At 38.8% G+C, this 22,742-nt stretch overlaps 1 long non-coding RNA gene across 1 annotated transcript; it reads right to left on the minus strand.

Annotated features, from left to right (window-relative positions):
* Window positions 1-40: 40 nt before the first annotated feature.
* On the minus strand, window positions 41-22,541 carry LOC106041119 (uncharacterized). Its single transcript, XR_001210308.3, has 3 exons — window positions 22,429-22,541; window positions 10,422-10,567; window positions 41-1,944 (listed from the first exon to the last, which is right to left on the minus strand). It is a non-coding gene; the product is annotated as an uncharacterized lncRNA (long non-coding RNA).
* Between the last annotated feature and the right edge of the window lie 201 nt (window positions 22,542-22,742).

The following is a 22,742-nucleotide window of genomic DNA, read 5'->3' on the forward strand; positions in this document are numbered from 1 at the left end:
AGCACCCGAATTATTTCTTAATTTGCTCCAGTTCATCTGGTACCTAAAGAAGTATGTGTGCTCCTGTGTATTTGACTCATTTTGCTGTGGAGGTGGAAGGCAGCAGAGATGAACATGCAGGTTGGGGAGCGTGGAAACTCCCCTGGTGGTAGGTAGTGTGGCTGAACTGGCATGCACTGTTTTCTTTGAATGTTTCGAGTGAACATATAAATACCGTAAATATAGCATCTCAGAGCTTTCTGTCTTGAACATACTAACCCATGCAACATCTTTATGAGTGGACAAATTGTTGTTATACATAATTGGAGAAAGAGCTTTCCTAAGCATTTAGTGATTTGCAAGCTTAGAAGTGTAAAAAATTGTTATATTCTGACTTCAGAAACTTAAAAAACAAGTTAGATGAAAATAGTAATAGCACCAAAAAAAAAATTAATAATTTGGGAAACAGTAAATCCAGTCAACAGTAACTATTACTTTTTAAGCACAACTTTCAAACAATAATACTGTCTCCTAATTTAGGGCTGGAACCCCCTGCATTGACAAATATATTCCAACAGTGTACATAAAATTCTTCTTACATATATCTAACTGTATTAAATCACCTTTAAAAATGTCATTTTAAACTCTTTGTGTTCATTTGGATTCCATAAGCAAGACTCAGATACATCCAGATTTCAGATTCAGACTAACATTTGTGTCAGTAACATGGACAGTGGGATCGAGTGCACCCTCAGCAATTTTGCTGGACACCAAGCTGTGTGGTGCGGTCGACACACAGAAGGGAAGGGATGTCATCCAGAGGGACCTGGACAGGCTTCAGAGGTAGGCTTTTGCAACTCCTTCATGAAATTCAACAAGGCCAAGTGCAAGGCCTGCACCTAGGTTTGGGCAATCCCAAACACGAATAAAAGCTGGGTAACAAGTGGGCTGAGAACAATCCTGCAGAGGACTCGAGGGTGTTGGCTGATGAGAACAGTGAGACAGTTCACCTGAAGCTGGCAATGCACATGAATCTGCCTTTCCCTACTTCAGTCTTCCCTTTTTTCTACTTCGGGAATGCCAATTTTAATGATTTCAATAAAGATGGCTTTGTACAAATGTTGAAAGATATCCATTTATTAACATATGGATTATTATTGGTGAATAGTGTGAGTGGTATTAAGTCCACCATTTAGCTCTCCCCTCTGCCAGTATACAAGAGTTAAGTGACAGTAGAGAACCCAGACAGCCTCAACATGCAGCATCAACACATCCTGCCCTCAGCTACACATGTTAATCCATGTCCCAAGCTCATTTACACTGGTGTAACTTTGTGATTTCGTCTTTGAGATTTCTCCTTTGGCACTGTTGTGCTCCAGGTGAGCAGCAATAATTCTGTAACGGCTAAATTTGGTCTCCCACATATTTTTTAAAAAAATTAATATCTCTCCTACTTAACCATGTAATTAATTTTTGAAGAATTTATATTTGCAATCAAGGACATACGGTCCAAGAAAGAGGTAAACAAACATCCCAGAAGTCAATTATTGGCCAATACTTGTTTCCAGATATAATGTATACCAGGATACCTCTATAGTTTCTCAGATGAAGAGGATTAAGCTAGCAGCCTCTTGATGGTTGACATTTTAGAGCAAGCCTCACTGGTCTGTCACAAAAGTATTTATGAGAAGGAGCAGAATATTTTCAGCACAGAAGGTCCTGGCAAAATAGATTGCTCATTTTTTCCTTTACAGAAAATGAATGCTTAGTCTCTTTGAGATTTCTAAACAGTTTAACAAATCTGTGGACTCATAGATGTAAATATTGATACTGTATGAATCACAGCATTTTCCCTCCCTTTACTTCAAAATGGGCTCCACATTTAAGGAAGGGGAGTAAATGAAAGGATGTATTCACTCTAGGCTGGATAGACCGGCTTCTCTACATCTGGTATACAGGATGCATCTGCAGAGGGGAAAAAAAATCAGAAAAAGAGTAAGGGAAGAGGAAAGAGAAAGATAAAAAAGATTTTTCATCCTGAGCAAAAAATTAATCTTGTAGAACCAATGGCTAAGTTAGCAGAAATTAAAACATCACTTAAGTTACATTCCAATTTACTGGGGCAATGGGAGGTTTTAAGACTCTTCCAGTACTAAGTCTCTGTCTGCAGAAAGACACAGAACAATCACAATTGTCTCTGAAATGGTCAGAGCCAAGCTGTGCTCTAACACACAAAAGCTCAAATCCTTTACACCTCCTTTCCCAAAGCTGCACTCCCAGTGAGGCTGTATCTGGTATCATTTTTCCCTAGATAAATTAACTTATATTTCTTCCAAGCTGGATGTTATTTTGCTATTTTCAGCCTTATTTTCTAATCTTAGTTCTCAGTATCTTATATCACTGTCCTCACTGGTATTAAGGTACAATTGAAAGAACTCGTTTGAACATGAGATTGACTGTAAAAAGAAATACTGGCTATCTTTATGGTCTTGTGTGATGTACAGGAACCATACAATGTGCACAAAAAAAAAAAAAAAAAAAAAGAAAAACTCAAGGAAGATCTTCAGAATATTTTAAATACGTTATTTTGTTATCTCCTCTTTTCCTAGGTAATGTGCTTGTGCTTGCTTTTTTTTTTTTTTTTTTTTTTTTCCTAACCTGCAGAGACTGTGATTCAGGAACATTTCTTAAGGTAGCTTCCAGTCACAAAAAGTGCTTTATTTCACTGTCTTGTCAAAGCCTTCAGATGGGGAACCAGAAATAGCATGCCCAAATGGGAGTCTGTTAGGTGCTGTGATTGAGGGCTGACTGCTGCAAATGCAAAGGAGCAGAGCAGCAACAGCAGTGGGAACCCCATTACCTGGTAGTGCCAAGGCAGCACCAGCCCTAGCCACTGCCCAGTGTCCAAGGAGGCTCAACAGCCCCTCACACACACATAAAAGTATTTGTGTATATGTGCACGTAGGTCTACTGGGATGCATTCCCAGACAAAGCTGCGGCTACCTCATATCTCTCAGTCTACTGGATTTGGCAATCCTAACATCTCCTTAGATGAATATGGTTTTGATCATCTCCACTAATATGGTAAACAAATTTTCCACACAAACCATATCCTGGCAACTTAACTATGTTCTGCTTTCATTCCCAGCAGTTTGAAAAACTGCATCCTACAGACTTACTAAGGCCATCAGCTTTAACCGATCACAATAAAGCTAGACAGATCTCTGGACTACTGGAGTATGATTACACAGGTATTGATGTGGTGTGGTTCCCCCCTACAAAACACCACTCCGAACCAACATAATCACTATTGTAAATAGCTCCTGGATTTAGAGAGCAATAGAGATAAGCTGGTTTATTTTTTTTCTATAAAACTCTAGAGCCCCAAATTCAGCTATATCCACATTTTAAATCACACTGCTAAGACTCAAAACCAGGCTTGGTGGCATATGCCAGTGCTCTTGCTATCACAGTGAGACATGATATAGTAACATTTCTGGATTTACCTGCCCTTCCATTTGTCATTCAATGCTATTGTTGCCACAGAAGCCAAGGGAAGCTTTGCCACCTAATTCATCTGCAACATTTGGAAACTGTCCAACAACGAACTATCTAGAAACCTTGTCTGAGAACTGCTTCTGTAACTCTCTTCTCAAAATGGATGGGACAGGGTGTCAGGATTTGTGAGGGAGGAAATTATGCCTTTCTTTGAATAGCTCCTTCCAAGAGGTGTTTTATCTCTAGCAGGAGGAGGATCACATTTAATCCAAACTGTTCCAGTGTCATCCTACAATTAAGAGTTGAAATGCTATTTCCTGTCTTCTTAAGCTTCAGTTCTTTCAGTTTGTTCAGTTCAGTCCCTGCTTTCTCAGCATCACGTCCTGGGTCTGTCCTCACAATAAGCATAGCAAGTAGAAGTGCTCCCTGAGTTCTGTGTTGGGATCCACTGTAATTAGTGAGTGTGACGTGACCCTGTAACTACTGCCATGTCAATGGCTTGTTCAACAAAGAAAGTTGAAAAGAGTAAGGTGTATAGTGGCTGAAGTTTTGTCATATGTAATTTAGAAACACGGAAAGAAAACTCTCCCTGTATTGAGAAGTGAGAGAGAGTCAGACAGTGAGCCTGAGTGCTGAACCCATCAACAACCACACTGCTTAATTGCCCTGGTCTTTGCTCTTTTTTGGACTGCTCAGATGAGCTCTCACTAATGCCAATGCCACCAAGACAACAAGGACTATTTTTTCTTTCATCTGCACTGGTATAAATGAAACGTCATTTCATCATTGTGAAAGTACAGAAAATCCACTTAGGTATTTCTTTTTTCTTCAGCTATCCAGATTCATGGCATTTTGGTTTTCCTGTATTCTTATGCAGGATTAGAATAACTGAAATGAGACAACTACTTGAGAATTCTTGAGTAAAAATATCTTGATTTCTTTTGGATGGATCTCATCACTAATTTAAGAAAGTTCTGCCTTTAATTATTTTTTTCTTTTTATATGATGAGGCACACATATGCACACATTGAGTTGTTCCCCATTCTAGGTAGTGTAGTTTCTTTGACATGTCAACTTGTGTAGCAGGAGGCCGTCTGGTCTTAATTCCATGACAATTAGTCGTTAGAAGAATACATTGTTCTCCTTAAAAGAATCTCTGATGTTTATAAATGGTGTTCTTTATAACCATCTATATTTATCTGCATCTGGAAAGATGAAACACAGAATGTTCTCTTAAATTACTGGTGGGAATTTTGTTTGCCAAAATGTCCATCAGGAATACTTTCTAAAATCCTGATGGAAAGATACTAGTCAGTAACAAAGAGATTGCTTTGAAATATTTCTTGTAAGTTCTGTGGCATTTTGATGGATTTGTAGGTCTGAAATGCCCTAATTATGTATTTACTACAAGTTTTCAGATTGCATTTAGGTTGATTAACATAAATCAGCAGTACAGAATAATAGAACCTTGCCTCTATAAATATAGCAGCATTAATAATACTTCTTTCCTGTTATCTTTATTCAGCTAGTTTATAATGATTAGAATTGCCTATAGTAATTTGGAGTTCTTCATGTTCATTTAAGTGCCAAGAAACCTTTTCCAATATGTAAGGAAATCTAAGCTAGTGCAGCTTACTGAGGAGCAAGAGGAATCTGTAAGAACACATGGGATAAACACATGAATGTGTGCTGCCTTTGAGCAAGCATGGAATAGCTTAAGGTAATAAAAGTGGATTGAAGTCTTAGAGCAGGAGGACCTATACTGATGTAAAGAGGAAAATGTTCATGCTCTTCCCTACTATATATGCTTCCTCGTGTTTAATATAACCAGAAGGTCTGAGATTCACATGACTGCCCAAGCTAGGTAAGCAGTCAATGGGGAGAATGGGAATTTTAATGGCATCACTCATTTGACCTTTTTCAGACATTCGCATTGGGTTTGCAATGGCTTTTACCCTGTGTGTCAAAAAAAAAAAAAAAAAAAAAGTCTCCACACCCTGACCTGGCTCATCAGAGGGCCATCACAGGACAGCAATCATCTTTATGGTCCAGAGATGACACCAGTCAGTTAGTCAACAGAAGGGGCTGTCTATATATAACCTTACAGACTGAGGGGGCATACTGTCTACATGGGTGGGGGGCATACAGGATGCAGGAAAAACACTTTTTGGGATTATATAAGACTTGGTATGTTTAGGGAAGAACAAAAAGTGGGGAAAGGTGGGGATCAAGGTGATTTGGTGAGCAGCCAGAGTGAGAAGACAGAAGGAGTAAAGGAATAAAAGAGGTCAGCTATGTGTAAACAAGTTGCTGATCAGTTCTCTTGTCCAGTCACTTGTACCACCCTCGCCTGACCACCACCATCTGCTCTTTCTTCTCATTTAACTTCATTTCTTACTACTCTCCTGGGCAAGGGGACTCTGTGTGCACGTGCATGTCTGGAGATCTGAGTGCCAGCAACTGGAGAGAGTGGGGTGCATTGGGTGGGCGTGCAAGTCAGTGTGTGCAGGCATAATGAATGTCATTATACCTGCACACACTTGGTCACATTTGGTCAGAGAAGTCCCTTTCTGGGAACTTCAATGGGTGAACAGGCAGCGCACAGTATATGAAGTAGCACCCTTCGTTACGTCTCATATATCTTAAAGGAGAAACTTCCTGAAGAATTTAAAAGCAACCTCCACTGCACAAACACACCTCTTCCAAAACTATTAGCCCACCTGCATTGGCAGAGAGAGGCTTGGGAGAGATCACTGCATCAGTAACCCACTGGCTGGCCACAGAGGTCATGTAACGTGCTGTCCTCAACCTGATGAATGGTACTTTTGAATTTGAAGAAAAGTGAAGGCTTACAAAGGCTTCCAGGCTGAAGCACCATTTCTAAGTGCACAAACAATTCTCACCCAGTGAGATGTATGTGTGCTTTTATATGCAAAATGCCATGAAAAAAATAACAAGGGCAGAGTATGTGCAGTCCCTGGGATTCCTTCCAGCATGTGTGCTCTGTTATTTCCATAAGCCAAAAGGCATTACCTTTCTGATCTATGTCTTACTGACTTTGCTCTAGGCTGTCTCTCAAGTCCCCTGAATAACAATTGACTCTCAAGTCCCCCGAATAACAGAAAATTCTGTTCATAATACCACACAAATGTAACCTGTTTACTTCTAAAAAATTGGGGCTGGGTGCTGAGCAACACCACAGTGAATTTATAATAATCCTCTGAAGTTCCAGGAGTGAGTCCAGTTTAAATTAATATAAATGGAATTAGAAACTGTTGCATAGATTTCTGTTTACAGAATCTATTATCTTCACATCAATTTTCTATTCTTTTTTTTTTTTTCCCCAGGCATATGATGAACCAATAATTATAATATGGAATGATCACATAAAGATTACTGATTACCAGCTGATGACTCTGAGATGTTCCCATTACAGTCAGCAAGAAAAATTATTCTGCAGTGTAACTCACAAACAATGCTTCTGCTTGCAGCAGAAGGGAAAGTATATTCAAAAGGGAATTCTTTGGGAGTTCTTGAGGAAATTTTCTATATTGCAAGCAAACAATTTGTTACATAAATTTTCCTTCTTGAACACTAAGTATCTGTCATATAATGGAAACCCTTGTGGCAAAATTAACTTGTATCCTGACCTTTCACTTTTACTTTTTTCTCTTCAGCTTGACCTACTCACAGCCTCAGGATCACTGTATGAATATACACAATTCCAGAAATCCCTTGACATTACAAGTGTGTTCTCTAAATAATATATTCTTTTGCATGAATAACTCATGACTATATAGGCCTTTACCTTGCAGACCAAAACAACAATTAAAAACATACTCTGTGAAAAAAAAAAAAAAATAAAAATCCATGGCATTTAAAATGTTATCTAGTACAGAATAGGTATGGGAAAAGAAATAAGATTTGTCTCTTGACAATTTTGGCAACACTGGGCAGAAAAAGTTAGATGACTAGAAAGGGCATAATATTATCACACTCTGATGTATGAATTAGGAAGAGTGGATATGCAGCATATGTATGTTTAAAAACTGGTGCTGTCTTGGATCTTTTTATTGTTCTGTCTGATCATCTGCTTTAGTCCATGCAGAGCCATCACTTTGTCTCTCCCAGAAAAATACCTCCTCTATGTTAGGCTGTAATAATTCTTCAGGGCATTTGGAAATGTTAAATACATGAAGAACAGCCTATGCTGAAAACCTTTATAGATTCCTGGAAATAATCAGCTAGCATATCATGTTTGCTGATGTAGAAACTGTACCATTCTCTCTAACTTAATTCCTATCCTCTACCCTGTTCTTTGTTTTACCTTCAAATAAAAAGCTCATACCAAAAGGGTTTTATTAATTATGAATAGTCTGGTTAGTCTGTTTTTTTGATCTGTTTTGTCATTGTTGCTTGTGCGGGACATTACTTTTTTTTTTTTTTTTTTGGCATATGTGTTACAAATACTACATGTGTCTCTCTGTTTCCTTTCTACAGTGTCTTTAAGGGAAGGAAATGAAGCCCATTTTCTGGCTTTTCTGATATTCTCTGAGTGACACTCTGTGACCAATAACACAGGCAAGCAAAGAAACAGAAAGTTCTGTGATGTGAATATGCACGTAGCTAATGAAGCTGCAAATAATACATATTCTATATTGTCCAGACATATTCTATATTGTCCAGATACTTTGACACATCAGAGTTCTACAACCTAACTTTTTTGGACATAAGCAAGCAATTTCTGAAAGCTAAGTGGGACAAATACACATTGTCCTAATGATTTCATTAAGCTTGTCACAAGTAAATTGAGATAGAAAATATCTGTTTAGGCAAATAGATTTCAATTTAGACCCTATTTGCTGATGCCTATGGGAATTATGAAAGTGAAGGGCAACAGAGACATAATGAAATGCAGGAAGCAATTGGTAGCATCAAAAAAAGACACTTTCTGGAATTTCAGACTGGTTTCAGATACATGTCCAGGTCAGCAAGTATCTTTTAACTCATTTTCAAGAGATATTGTCAAGCTTTTGGACTCACGGATAAATGACGACAGAACATAACCTCTGCTGCCAAATTATTTTGCCCCTTCATTAAAACAAAACTCCTGAAAGTGGAGCAGAGTACAGGAATGGAGACAAATGGGAAATGAAGAAAGATGTCATATGAAGGAAAAGAAGAATCAAATTTCTTTATTTATTTCTTTATTTATTTCAGATGCATTACACTGCATTTCTGATTAGTCGTTGTTCGAACGGCTTATTGCCATTTTGTACCGATGGAAACATTTCCTTCAAATACCAAAATAAAAATTGGAAGAAAGCAAAAGAGTGCATATGATCGGTTGGGCAGATGACCTTATTTTCCTGACTCTTTCCATACTCTTCTCTCTAGTTCATTAAAGTTCAAGGGCTACAGGAAAAAGAAGTCAGTCAGTAATTGTGGCATGCTTATTTCCTTTCCTGAGCAAGGTGTGACTGGGAGTCAAGTTACAGACCTTCCTATTCCCATCTGCTCTGCAATTGTAGTCTATTAGGAAGAAATAGAAGGCAAAAAAGTGCTGTGCTAGAAATGGTTCAGATGGATATCAAAAGGATGTTTGTAGCCTGTTGTGGTGTCTCTCAATATGCTGAATTAAGTGTCTGTCTACAACAGGTCTCCGAAGGAAAGAGTGCTTACTTTTCTACATGTGCAATACATTGCAGCTCTTGAGACATATCTGCATCTCTGAAAGTGCAGGGAGATGCATGAGTGTGTTTGAATACGCTGAACAGTAAGACACAACCAGTAGCTAGGATAAAAATCTAAGAAATTAGGAAGGTTGTTGACACAGTCTGTGCTTAGCTGTGAGGATCTAATTTCCTGAGCCTCCTTCTGTAACTAAGGGAAAGGATTCTTCCAGGGACATCTCACAGCAGGAGCCTGACCGGAGAGCCCTGAGCAGCCTCCTGGAGTGGCCCCAGGCAGTCACTGAAGGTCAAGTCAGAGAAGAGCCACCTTCTGTGGACGGTTTTCCTTGTAGGATTCAGATCACTCAGGTGTGGGAAAGTTCCCATCCCTCTCCTGCAGTAAAAAGGACTATCAAAGAGCAGAAGTGCTGTATGTTATAATTTTCTCTGTCAGTAGGACTATAATCTATTTATCATGTCTTCAAAAATAACTTAATTTGTTAACTTTAAACACAGCCTTTGAACATGATTACATGTTAATTTTACTATATAAATTCACTAAGTTTGTATAATTAAATGCACTTTTAAACCTTCCTTTATGCCCTATTTTGAATGATTACTATGATTTAATTTTAATTCCTTTTCTAGGACTAATCCCCTCATGTTTTGAATTATCATTATCCACAAACCTTGTTCCTGCTTGTGTGAAGGCTAAGTTCAAAATAATATAGTTCTTTCTCCTTTTCCATGAAAAACATGAAATTCTCAATTTCCCTTTATTAATTTTCCAACTGCTCAGGTTTCTTTTTTTCCCCCCACATTGTAATAAACAAGAAAGAAGGCTGCATTCAACCAGAATACAGACTGCTGTGATGGCAACAGTGACAGTGACAAATTATGAGCTGCATTTTGGTTGCATGTCTTAACTTGCCAAAGATGCGCCTGCTGAACTGTGCTCCTGACAGCTGCTTTGGCCTGGAGAGGTGAGAAACCACCAACTCAGTAACAGGGCACTTCAGATTTGATTAGTTCTGCAGTATTGGTGCTTGATTGTGCCCATTTCTGGCTGGCTGAGCTAAGGAAATCACAATTTTCCTTCACCTGCACTCAGACGTTTGTTGGTGGTTCCTGTTTTCACATATTGTTTTTCTCAGAGCTGGTCTTGAAATAACTTCAGTCAAAATGTAGAGAGTTATCAAAGACCAACTACTTAAACAGCCCACCCCATTTGGACAGAAATGGTTCAAGAGAGGCCTTATGCACACAGCTCACCACCAGATCTGAATGAGCAGCAGTCTCCAGTAAAAAGGTGGCAGAGAGGAGCTGGGCAGAGTTGGTGGTAATTTCTTCAGATATCATGGCGAAGCATGGTTGTCTTCTGATTCTACTCCCATGTGGAAGTAAGTCCATGCAAGTACCTGCAAGAGCCCAAAGGGAAGATCATACTTAAGGAAGAAATGATGTTTTAGTTTCTGTATAGGTTGTTTTGCATCCCTGTCCAGAGGAAAGGTTTGGAGCTTCAAAGAATGCCTTCAGGTCTAGATCTAAACACAGTGTTTAGGTGCAAATGGCTTGAAAAGGCATGGGATCCAGCAGCTATGTCCAGCAGCAGTTTGGGCAGTAGTAAGGCATAAGGCTTTCTTGCATGCCGGTTCGAAGTTATTAGATGTATTCTTGTGATGCCATATTAGTGCTACAACTTGAATTAAGGTTTTTGCAAGTTTTCTTATAGAAGGATAAGCCAAATGGCTCTCTTTCCCCACAGAAATGGGGATAGATTTTCCAGGTTTATAGCAAGTTGTACTCACACATCCTCTTCTTGTTTTTCTTGTCCTTAATTTATGGGGCAAGACTAATAGCACATGCAGTGTACTTGGGCTTCTGGACCAACTCACGTCAGACATGGAAAAACAAGTAGAAAATGTTACTAAATGGACGTCATTTTCTGATTAGCCACACTCCCTGACTAAAGAAATTCTAAACCAACTACCTCCTCCTACTCCCACCCACACCAAAATGTGTTTGAGTAATAGTCTGGAATTATAGTGCACTGAGTTACTTCATCATTTCCATTTGATGGAATATACCTGCTATGTGTTTTCTTATTTCTACAAAGGATGAGCAAGCCAAAGCACATTGGAAGAAGGCCATTTCTAAGATAAAGGAGTAAAATTTTGTTTTACTCTTAGTTTTTCCTTTAGTACAATTTTGCCAAGCAAATTAAATACAGAGCAAGTTAAGGAGAACCGATATTGAATCAACTGGTAAAATTTTCACACCTGAAATCATCATGTTCATAAAAAACTATTGCAGTACTTGCAATCAAACTGAAAAAATGAATTGGTTGCATTGACAGGTACATTTGTTATTAGCGTGATCTTGGGAAAACATGAAGAAACAACTTCTTTTCATTCTATCCATAGCAAATGTTCTAGGTAGCACAATGAGGCAACAGCAACTAGATCTGGTAATCTCTACATAGAAATATAGCATTTGTGGGATGCTGAAATAATGCTGGGCAATCCACAGAGAAGCTGCCTAGTTCTAAAGCCTTTCTTGGTCTATGTATAAAATTTATTTTGTATGTAAAGGGTCTCCTAGTTTTACATGTGAAAATATTTTCTCTGAAACTCCTATGTGTAGAGTGGATTAGAATTATAATGTCAGGGACCTTTGTAGTTATCTGAGGCAAGATTTTGGACAGGTGTGTTTGACGTTCTGTTCAGCCTTTACCATACCTTTGCAGGCACCTGAAGCAATTGATTGGTCCATGCTGGACCTGCAAGCTCCAAAGCACCTCCTGCTCTGCTTCTGTCTGTGACTTGTTGCATGTAGGCCTAAGCCCCAGTGGGATCTAGAAACACAGCCAGTTACTGCCACTCCCCTTGAGAAACCAGGCACTGTGGGTGCTCCAAGAAGGTAAAGCACACACAGAAATTTCAGAGGATATAGAGCTCTGTAGAACTTGCCTGTAGCTGAATATGACAGTAATCTCACAAAATGAGTAAAGTCAGATTGTTAACGCGAACCTAGATCTCACGCTTTCTAGGAAACTGTACCAACCAGAAGGGTGCGATGCAAATGGCAAATGCTATCAGCACAGACATATTGTCTTCTCTGGTTGCATTTTGGAAAGAAATGAGTGAGACTTAGAAGAATTGTCATTCTAAGGTAGAGCTACATCAACTTCCATAACCAATTAATAAAATGAATCACTGAACATGCACTGTGGAAATGACACTGGTAAAAATGTGCCAGTTTTGTTAAAAAAAAAAATAGGGGAGGAGGTTTAAGTAGTTTTTATGATTCATGTGAAGATCTATGATTGCAATAAGACAAGAAGCAATGTAATTTGGTTCTGTATCACATAAATCACAATGTTCATATCCTTTATCAACTTTGGAGGTCAAGGTTACAATCTCAACGTCAGACTTTCAAACTTAATTACCTACAAGGACTAGTGCAGCCACGTAATGGGACAGGGGAGTTTTAGAGCTGATGCACAGCAAGAGGCAGATCAGTCAGACTAAATGATCTAATTATTTCTTTTTACCAAAAACAAAGTTGTTAAAATAAGTCTCCAGTTGTCACAACTGTGAAAAAACTCACCCGTGACTCATTCAAACCAGACATGACTACATGAAATGGTTGAAACCAACAAGAATATCTGTGTGATTTGATCTTTCCCAATCGTCTCAGCAAAATTTTACTCAGCTGCCTCTGGATCACTTAAATTTCAGTATGAACAACTATTCTGTTCCACAGGTTAAAAAAAAAAAAAAAAAAAAGAAAAAGAATAAAAAACAGAGGGCAATATTATAGGTGCTCCAGTAGATACTGGAGGGCAGACACTGCTCCTTGCAGATGAGAATGAGAGCTCACAGGAAGGATGTTAGTCGTAGATGGAAGAAGTCGGAGTTAAATACTGTAGGCCCAAAGAGTTTATACAGCTATAACTTAAACAGTTTCCCAGCATACGACGAGCTATATCCAATCGGACCTCCCTTCTTCTCCCAGAGGAATTTAATTTCTGTTTAAGTAGAAATACCCACTTACAAAAAAAACGGGTTAAGTTCAAAACTTGAGGAAGAATGCTGGTCTGCAACACTGTGTTAGTAATTTCACATCATTCGTTCCTCCCATTAATGGTCACATTTTTCCTGGACTTGCTGTGTGCCCTGGTCTTACACAGTAAAAGGTTCAGGATTGATTTTTGATCCTGCCATGGCCTTCCAGTGGCAGATCAGACAAAACACTTATTTTCCGTATGATTCAATTCCCTTTATGAAAAATTCCTGTTATGAAAAATGAAGATAATATTACTTCCATGATTTGCAAGCCATGTTGAGACCAAATGAAAGAGTGGTAGCACATACAGTAATAAAATATGAAGTAAATTGCTTAGTTTAAGGATACTGGGACTAATATCACTTTTTGATTATGGGAGAACTTACAGCAAAACTACATAAAGCAATTTTACTTCTAAGAATTTATGAATTTCTTACTTTAAACAAGACTTAATGGATTTCTGTGAGATATGACATCACTGTGTTGGTTTCACCCTGATGGACAGCTAAACTCCATCACAACTGCTCTCCTCTCACTCCCCCTCCTCAAAGGAGGAGGTGAAGAAATTACGATGGAAAAGGCCTCAAGGGCTGAGACAAGGACAGGGAGATCACTCAGCGATTATCATAACAGGCAAAACAGACTAAATGTGGGGAGATTAATAAAACTTATTGCATATTACTAACAGACTAGAGCAGTGAGAAAATATAAAATAAAGACACCTTCCCTCCTATCCACCCTCTTCCACCTCCTCCCCCCGAGTGGAGCAGGGGAACAGGGAATGGGGGCCGCGGTCAGTCCATGGCGCTTCATCTCTGCCTCTCCTTCACGGTCCCTCTCTGCCCCTGCTCCCCGTGGGGTCCCTCCCACGGGATGCCGTCCTTCCCGAACTGAGCCTGCGGGGGCTGCCCACAGGCAGCGGCTCTTCAAGAACTGCTCCCACACGGCTCCGTACCACGGGGTCCATCCCCCAGGAGCAAACTGCTCCAGCACGGGTCCCCCACGGGCGGCAGCTCCCCCCAGACCCCCTGCTCCTGCGTGGGCTCCTCTCCACGGGCTGCAGCTCCGGCCCGGGGCCTGCTCCTGCGGGGGCTCTCCATGGGCCGCAGCCTCCTCCAGGCCACATCCACCTGCTCCACTGGGGGCTCCTCCACGGGCTGCAGCGTGGAGATCTGCTCCGTGTGGGACCCGTGGGCTGCAGGGGGACAGCCTGCTCCACCAGGGGCCTCTCCACAGGCCGCAGGGGAACTGCTGCTGCCTGCCTGGAGCACCTCCTGCCCTCCTGCTGCACTGACCTTGGGGGCTGCAGGGCTGTTTCACTCACATTTTTTCATTCCTGTCCCCAAGCTGTTGCTGCATAACATTTTTTTTCCCTGTCTTCAATCTGCTCTCCCAGAGGACCACCCAGTGTTGCTCATGGCCCATCTCTGGCCAGCGGTGGGTCCCTTTGGAGCTGGCTGGAGCTGGCTCTGATCTGACATGGGGCAGCTGCTGGGCTCTGCTCACAGAGGGCACCCCTGCAGACCCCTGCTACCAAACCCTTGCCACATAAAGCCAGCACAGGCACTAATTCCAACTAGATCTTTGCAATTGCTACCGATTGTATGCAAGCATTGAATATAAAACCTCACTTGTATTAAATGCATTTCTCTCAAAAGCCATTATTTTGTGAGAAACATCTCAGATATGTATTTTGTTTCTAGCAGAAAAATGCATTACAAAAATCTCTCTTTGAGTGAACTGCATGCTTAGCATAATAAAATAGGAATAATACTGACATGTCACACGCTTAGTGACAAAGAAAGCCTCCAGTACATCTCAGTTTTAACTAGTCTGCCATTTTTTTAACCACTTGTATTATTTTGGTTCTTTGTTTGTTTGCTTGATAATAAAGACACATTGTACAAGCATATATAATGAATGCCTAAATGTATATTCTGCCCAGAATGGTTAGGCCATTCTAGAAATTGATTCAAGTGGCTATTAGTCAATAACCATCTTTGAATTAAGTAAGCTCAAGAGACAAATTGTCCAGAACAATCAGGTTAGTGTACTAACAGATACATAGGCATGAAATACAAGTTCATATCAGGTTTTCCACTTATAAACATTATGTGTCTAGCAGTGATCAGACATTTTATATTAAAATTTAGTAAACTGTTAATACTGTTATCTCCTCACTAAAAGATTCATCAGATCTCCACTAGTTGACATTAGTTTTATCTCTTCTCCTCTCTCAACTATGTAGTGCATATTTTTATACAAATATTTGTTTAGGAAGAGAGTTTTGTTGCTCTTCTAGTCCCTATTAATGTCTAATTTCTGTTTTCAGTCTTACTAAATATCTAACACAGATATCCAGGATATTATCAATGAATTTCCTAGGTTAACGATAGATGATATAAAACCTTTTTTTGATCTTATGTAAATCTAACTCGTACTTACCTTAAATTCAGTTAAATCTCAGTGTCCTGCTTAGCTTCTTTGTCATGCTTTATTTCTACCAAGTCCTCTCTCATCACTTTTCCAGGCTAAACAACTTGTTTATTGTGGTGTTGTTCTTTATAATTCTTCAACATCCATATTCCAGCTAGCACCTCATATATGTATTTACTAAGGTCATTTGTTATCTACTTTAGATATAATTGAGTCGTAACAGGTATTGTTGTCTTAATCTTCTATGGGTTTTACTATAAATTAATACCCTATTTGCAGAAAATATATATATATATATCAGATCACAGAATTTGCTTGATATTTAGACAAATATTCAGATAAAATATATATTATTTGCTTTGCATCTTGGCAGTTGGTTGACTAAATTTAGAATAACCTGGGGGCCTGGGCTGAGACAAATAAGAGCAAAGTTTTGTCCCTGTATCCAGGGATAAAAATTTAACTCTGAAGAAGCCTCATGCTGTCTCCTGATAGTACTTTGCTTTCTGTTGGCCCAAAACCGAGGGAGGAAAGTTTTGCTAAATGCATATGGTTGTTTTTTGTGTTTTTTTTTTTCTTCTTCTTTATTTTGGGGGGGTGGAATGTTTGTTTGTCTGTTTGTTTGTTTGTTTGCTTTTTTCTTGAAGTAATTTAGAGTAACTGAATTGTCACACTCCACCCTGTAGGGCTTCTTTTGCAATCCCAGCATGTAGGCATCTGTGTTATGTATTCCATTGACAGAGAGCATTAACAGTTTTACTTCTGGATGTCATGTGGCCTGGCTGGATGGACATTCTTGTGTGTTCAGCTAGGGAGGCAGTAGGACAAGGGTTTGTAGGAATGGATGTGCTTGCCTTGAACATAGGTGCACGCACAGAAGCCCAGCACTGCTACCCAACACTTGTGTGACTCTCTCCTAATTCCAGAAGTACCATCAGGTGCATTTATTTTTGGTTTGTAACTCCACCAACAGCAATGCTATCATCTACCCATATTGCCTGAGGTGGGATTAGTTGAAGAGGGTCTGAATCTCCTTGCCTGCGCGGACAACACTGGGTGCCTTTGGTAGTTTTCCCTGCAGACCAGAGCTCTGCTGCTCAGCACCACTTCCCCAACCTCTCACACAGCACTTCGGTTTCAATTTAGGTTGTTGACACACCAGTTAGGATGCTTAAAATGTGACTTCACTTTCACTACAGTAAGAATCACAGAAGCAGAAACCAGAACACAGCATACCCTGTCTTAACGGGACAGTTTACCTGCTCACATTCAGTGCTGTTCTCTGTCTCTCACTTGTTCGCTGTCCTGTCCTTTATATGTCATGTTGTGTCCTTTTCTCACACTGCTCCCACAGCTCTTTGTATTTGTTTCTCACATGCATACTCCCTCTATATACTTCTTTCTGACAGTATAATCATGTTTGGCACCCCTTGAACAATTTTGTTCTCTACATGCTCCAGCTAGCCGAGTCTGGATTTCTTATACAATCATCTGAGGAGCAAAGGAACAATTTCCTCCCCTTTGGCTCAGTATTGGCATGCACATCATTTATTTATTTATCTACCTATCTATCTATTTATTTATTTATTTTATATTCCAGCAGTGCATAGTGTCCTTAGGTATCTGTGCCTCATTGTATAAAACACGATATCATCAGAAAGCATGTAGGTATATTTATGTGAAGTTATCTGGGGATAAGCTGTGTAAAAAAGGGAGTTCCACTGGTTTCACTTTGCAAATAGAGAGTGAAGAAAATAATGGAAATATTCAGGTACCTTCAAATAGTCATCTTGAGGGACCATCAAAAGTGACTGACAAATTTCAGATAAAGGCTATAACCTATTATTTGTCTTCTGAATACAACCTACTTCACTGCTTGAGGAATGAGCCCATAACATCTCTTGAATTTCTCTTGCTCCACCTCCCTTGAAGTGAAGAAGTTATTTGTTTTCCTTCTAGACTCTGCCTCCAGAAACTGTCTATAATGCTAGCAAAGTCAGCTGTAAATATTAATGGGAATATGAATGCATCCTCTGGAATGCTAGCCTTATTCAAATTCAGATATCTCTTATTTTTCTGTGTCAATGTGGAGTAAGTAGATATTGTTCACAGAGGCTGTCAGCACAGGAAATCCATACTGTGACTTCAAGAGCATAAAAGCTCCCCTATCCAAAACTCTCAGTTTTGTCAGAAATCCAAATGATAGCATTCACATTCTTTTTGGACTTAAAACCAGAACTGAGGTATAATTTTCCTTAACTTGTTCACCAGAGGACCAAGCCTAAATATGGCCTCAAACTTTGCAAAGGACAGCTATCAGCCAGTTAGCTAAACATTGGTAACAGGAAAATGTTTAAACAAATTCCTAAACCCACCAAACTGTAAGCACTTGAAGGATAATAAGATAAAAAAAAAAAAAAAAAAAAACCAAAAACAAATGAACAAAAAGCTCAATATGGATTTTTCAAGAGCAATAATATCATTCTAGTTCCCTCTCTCATTGGGCTAACAAGTTCTAGTGGATAGGATAGAAAGAGTAAAGATGGTATGTCTTGACTTTAGAAAAGTTTGTTGCACAGTCCCTGCTACGTTTTCATATGCAAATTTGGAAAATACTGTTGAAGTGGATTTAACAAAAAATTTGCTTTCAAAATGGAAGGACCTGACAAATTGGGAGAACCTGCCAAAGTCTCTTCCCATTAATATTCAATATAAATATTATGAAATGGGATAATGAAAAAGGGGGGTTGACCCATAAAATTTGCAGATGACATCAAGTTGAGGAGTGTAACATGCACTGAACAGGAGCAGAATTAAGAACTCAATAAATTAGAGGACTAGTCTGAAATCAATATAATGAAGTTCAATAAGGCCAAATTAAAAGTTCTCAGGGAAGGAAACAAAAATTAAATTCATAAATACAAAATGAGAAAAAACATAGTAACTGGGCAGCTGGCAACACTGCAAGCAAGGCTTGGGGTGTGCAGGGGATACACACAAAATGAGTCAGTGCTTGAGATGCTGTCACAAGAGACAAGTCTCATTCTGAAACCTCATTACATACAAGATGCTGCTAGTTAAATATTAACATGCAGGTAATTATTAATGCTAGGTCATTATTACACTCCCCAGAACAAGTGGCAGAGACTCAATGACAATATCATGTCCCAGTTTGAAAACCATCATTAAATAATGTTACTGCTAAACTGGATAGAATGTCCTAGAAATGAGCAAAAAAGTACATGATCTAAAAAACTTTACAGGGAAAGCTGAAGAAAATGTTCAGGCCAGAAAAGAGAAGACTGAGACAGGACATTATAATAATATTAAGATATTTGAGACTGCTAGAACAGTAATCAACTGTTCTCGTTGGCAGTGATCAACAAGATGAATAATTAGCATAATATAAAAAAAGAGACATTTAGATTACGTTACAAAAAATAAAAAAAAATAAAAAAATCCTAGCTTTCAAAATATATTTTAGCACAGATTTAGTTATCTCTGAAGGTAATAGAAATCATAGCACCTGAGATTTTGATGAACAGCTTTAGTTAGAGAAATGTCTGCCAGGGGTAACCCAGAAACTGTGTTTGACCCTGATTTGGGAATGAAATCAATGACCTTCTAAGGTCTCCTTCTAGCTTTTTGTTTCAATGAAGTCTATGATTTCTTTCAGAGCTTAAAGAAACCTCAAGTACCAGATATGCAGCTGTCACTTCATCAGTTAAACCAAAATTTTAAAAAAGGTCAGATTCATCCAGGAGAAAATGTGTGGCATCCACTTGCCAATATTTACAATCTGTGTTGTTGATGTCACTGATTTTTATTCTGGATCAGTTTGCAACATTTTCCAACCAGACATGCTGATTGTCACAGTCTTTGACACACAGTCACCTGCATCTTTTAAGGACCACTGGTTCATTGATTTAAGCCAAATCCCATCTGTTCATGTTTAGCTGGTTATTATCTTGAATTGTTTGTCCAGTCACAGTAGTACAATTTACTCAGATAATAATTTTAAATGGACATAGCAGCCATAACATATATTTTTGACTCCAATACCCTACTATAACGACTTATCACTGATTGTCTCTCCCTAGTGGAAAGCAGACTTAATAACATTTGAGCTCATGTTGAACTCCTGAACTCCCCATTTTCACGTGAGCTTGTACTTAGATGACTACTGAAGACTGAATAATACTTTGTCATTCACCCTTGACATTTTTTGTATAGGTCAGAAGCGTGTTTCTGGACATTTTGAAAAATAATGGCAATGAGAATATTTCCTGAAGCTGCTTACTTAAGTAGTGGTCAAGCTATGGTAGAAATGAAAACAGCTATTCACAATCACCCATTTGGAAAAATTAAAAGAAAAAAAAAATGGAAGAGGAAAAAATAGCAGAGGATCAGTGATGGGAGGTCATTGACTGCTTTTTTTTGTAGAAAAAAGAAAACACTTGTTAATGCCAACTGAGCATTGAAACTATGTCCTTTGGGAACAGAGCATTAAGAAGAGCTCATCTTAGAACAAATAGAATAATCAAGGTAAAGTCTATTCAATTAAATAAATGCCTTGATGATTATGGAAATTTTAATAAATATGTACTATATCATAGATACAAGGTAATAATCATGAATAATCATAATAATAGAATTATAGATTCTATTATAATATCATAGATGATTTACATTTGACAGATCATTTCAGGGGACCAGGCTTATAGGCTATGGAAATCTTATTCACATTTCCTTAAAAATACATTATTTTAAATAAATCTATTGTGCCCCTAAGTTCTTATCCCAGAACCCCTTAGTAGATGACTGTGATAAATGTGTATGAAACCACTAATATATCAGAAGGGCTATCCCCAAACCAATGTTGCTCAATATTTTTATCCTATGATCCACTTCAGTCACTAAATAACATTCTAATTGCTCTATAGGGGATTGCACTTCATCCCAGGATGGAGCTCCCGCAAATGTAGTGTTGCTCCCCTCATTTGTGTCATAGCTGCAAGGATGAGATATGTAGCCTCAGGCAAAGTAGGGCTGTTATTGTATACCTGTGTACTGTAGAGATATCTTCCTACTACACCTTTTTGTGTCTTCTCTGCAAGATATCATTTATACCATCTTACATCCTGAGTTAACAACTCACTGATAAAAAGTTTGAGAATTTCTGCTCTAGAGAGGATATATCTTCATTTGGCTTGGCTAACAGTAGCTGGGCCAGCCTAATTAAAGATCTGGGTTGCTAGGCATCATATTGAATGGGGGCACAAATCTATAAATGGTGGGCAGTGTGGTGAGTGATTTAAATTTCCCTGCATCCACTCACAGTTGCTTAAATCCCAGTTTTCCAAACTGAAAAAATATAAAGGAATCTTGGCATAAGAAAGTTGGCCAAATGATTTTGCTATTGTGTAAGGACATGTTAGCAAATCTTGACAGCTTTTTTGCATTTTAAGGATTTTTAAAACAGAAGAAAGATTTATTTTTAGGAGGCAAGTAATCATTACATAGTTCAGCACAATTTGTAAGCACAGGTTTAACTTCCATTGAAAAGAAGATTATTTTCATTTGGAAAAGAGATGAGTGCACTTACCTAAGGACCTAATATTAGAAGACCATAAATACCCAGCAGGAGACTGTTTCTCATCACAGGTGTTTATGAATGGATAAATGCCTTTGGTTTTAGCTAGACAACTTTCAAAATTTGATGTGATTGAATGTGAAAAAGTTTGTGCAATGCAAGTGTGAATGTGAAAATCTTACTGCTATAGAGAGACCATAATCAGTGTAATAAAAATGTAAAACAATATCTATTAGGATTTATGAGTGAGGGCTAAGATCTTTTGAACTTCTCTCCAAATGTCCCAGTGAGATAGTTTCAATATTTGGCTGCTTTGCAAACATTGGAAAAGAAGACAAAACCTTCAAAACCTTTTCCCCAATGTCACTAAGAGAAAAAAAAATATTGAAAACACCAAAGAAAATAACAAAAAGTCAAGTTAAGTTTTTTCTGCATGAACAGTAGGACTGGTTATTCAAAGTGGGGTAGTAAAGTGAGGTGAACAATACTGAAGACAGCAAGATATGTTGAACGTGAACTAGAAGTCTTGTTCTGTTTAAATATCAGTGTCTGATCAGTTTCACTGACAATAAGATGTTCTTTAGTCCAGTCATATTTTCAGGACTGCAGTTTAACAAAAGAAGCTTCAAAATCTCTTATATCTGAAAAGAAAACTGAGTCCTTTGATGTTGTTCATTGCTTATCTATAGCTCTCCTTTAGAGTTTCAAGATACCAGGTTTCAATAAAAACAGAGCAATATACACAAAAACCCTTTACAACTGTAGAATAAACTCAATATTGTAGAGGTAATACTGACAGCTACAAGCCATCACCCTGTTTGCACATTATATGTAGTTCCATCTACCATATCTGTCTGTGATATCTAGCCATCTAGCCAAATACATGCCCTCCCTAGCAAAGGCTGCCTGTTTCCTGTGCTCCCTGCTGTATGCCTGTGCAGCATCTCAACAAGATTCCATCTGCTATCATCTGGAGCAACTGAATGTAAAAAAGATGCAGACTATAGCTAAACTAAGCATTTAAGTCAAGATTTGAGGGCGTTTATCTTGAGACTCGAGGTTACCATAACATAGACAGGTGAAGTCCTTAGTGACTGGAAAAAGGGAAACATCACTCCCATTTTTAAAAAGGGTAAAAAGGAAGACCCGGGGAACTACAGAGTGGTGAGCCTCACCTCTTACCTGGAAAGATCATGGAATGAATCCTCCTGGAGGCAATGTTAAGGCACATGCAGGACAAGAATGTAATACGGGACAGCCAGCATGGCTTCGCCAAGGGCAAATTGTTCCTGTCCAATCTGGTGGCCTTCTATGGTGCAGTGACTGCATCAGTCAACAAAGCAAGACCAAGTGATGTCACCTACTTGGACTTCTATAAGGCATTTGACACAGTCCCACATGACATCCCAATCTCTAAATTGGAAAGATATGGATTTGAAAAGTGGACCATCCAGCGGATAAGGAATGGCCACACCCAGAGGGTGGTGGTCAATGGT

This window comes from Anser cygnoides, chromosome 1 (assembly GCF_040182565.1).
Source record: "Anser cygnoides isolate HZ-2024a breed goose chromosome 1, Taihu_goose_T2T_genome, whole genome shotgun sequence".
Classification (NCBI taxonomy): Eukaryota; Metazoa; Chordata; class Aves; order Anseriformes; family Anatidae; genus Anser; species Anser cygnoides.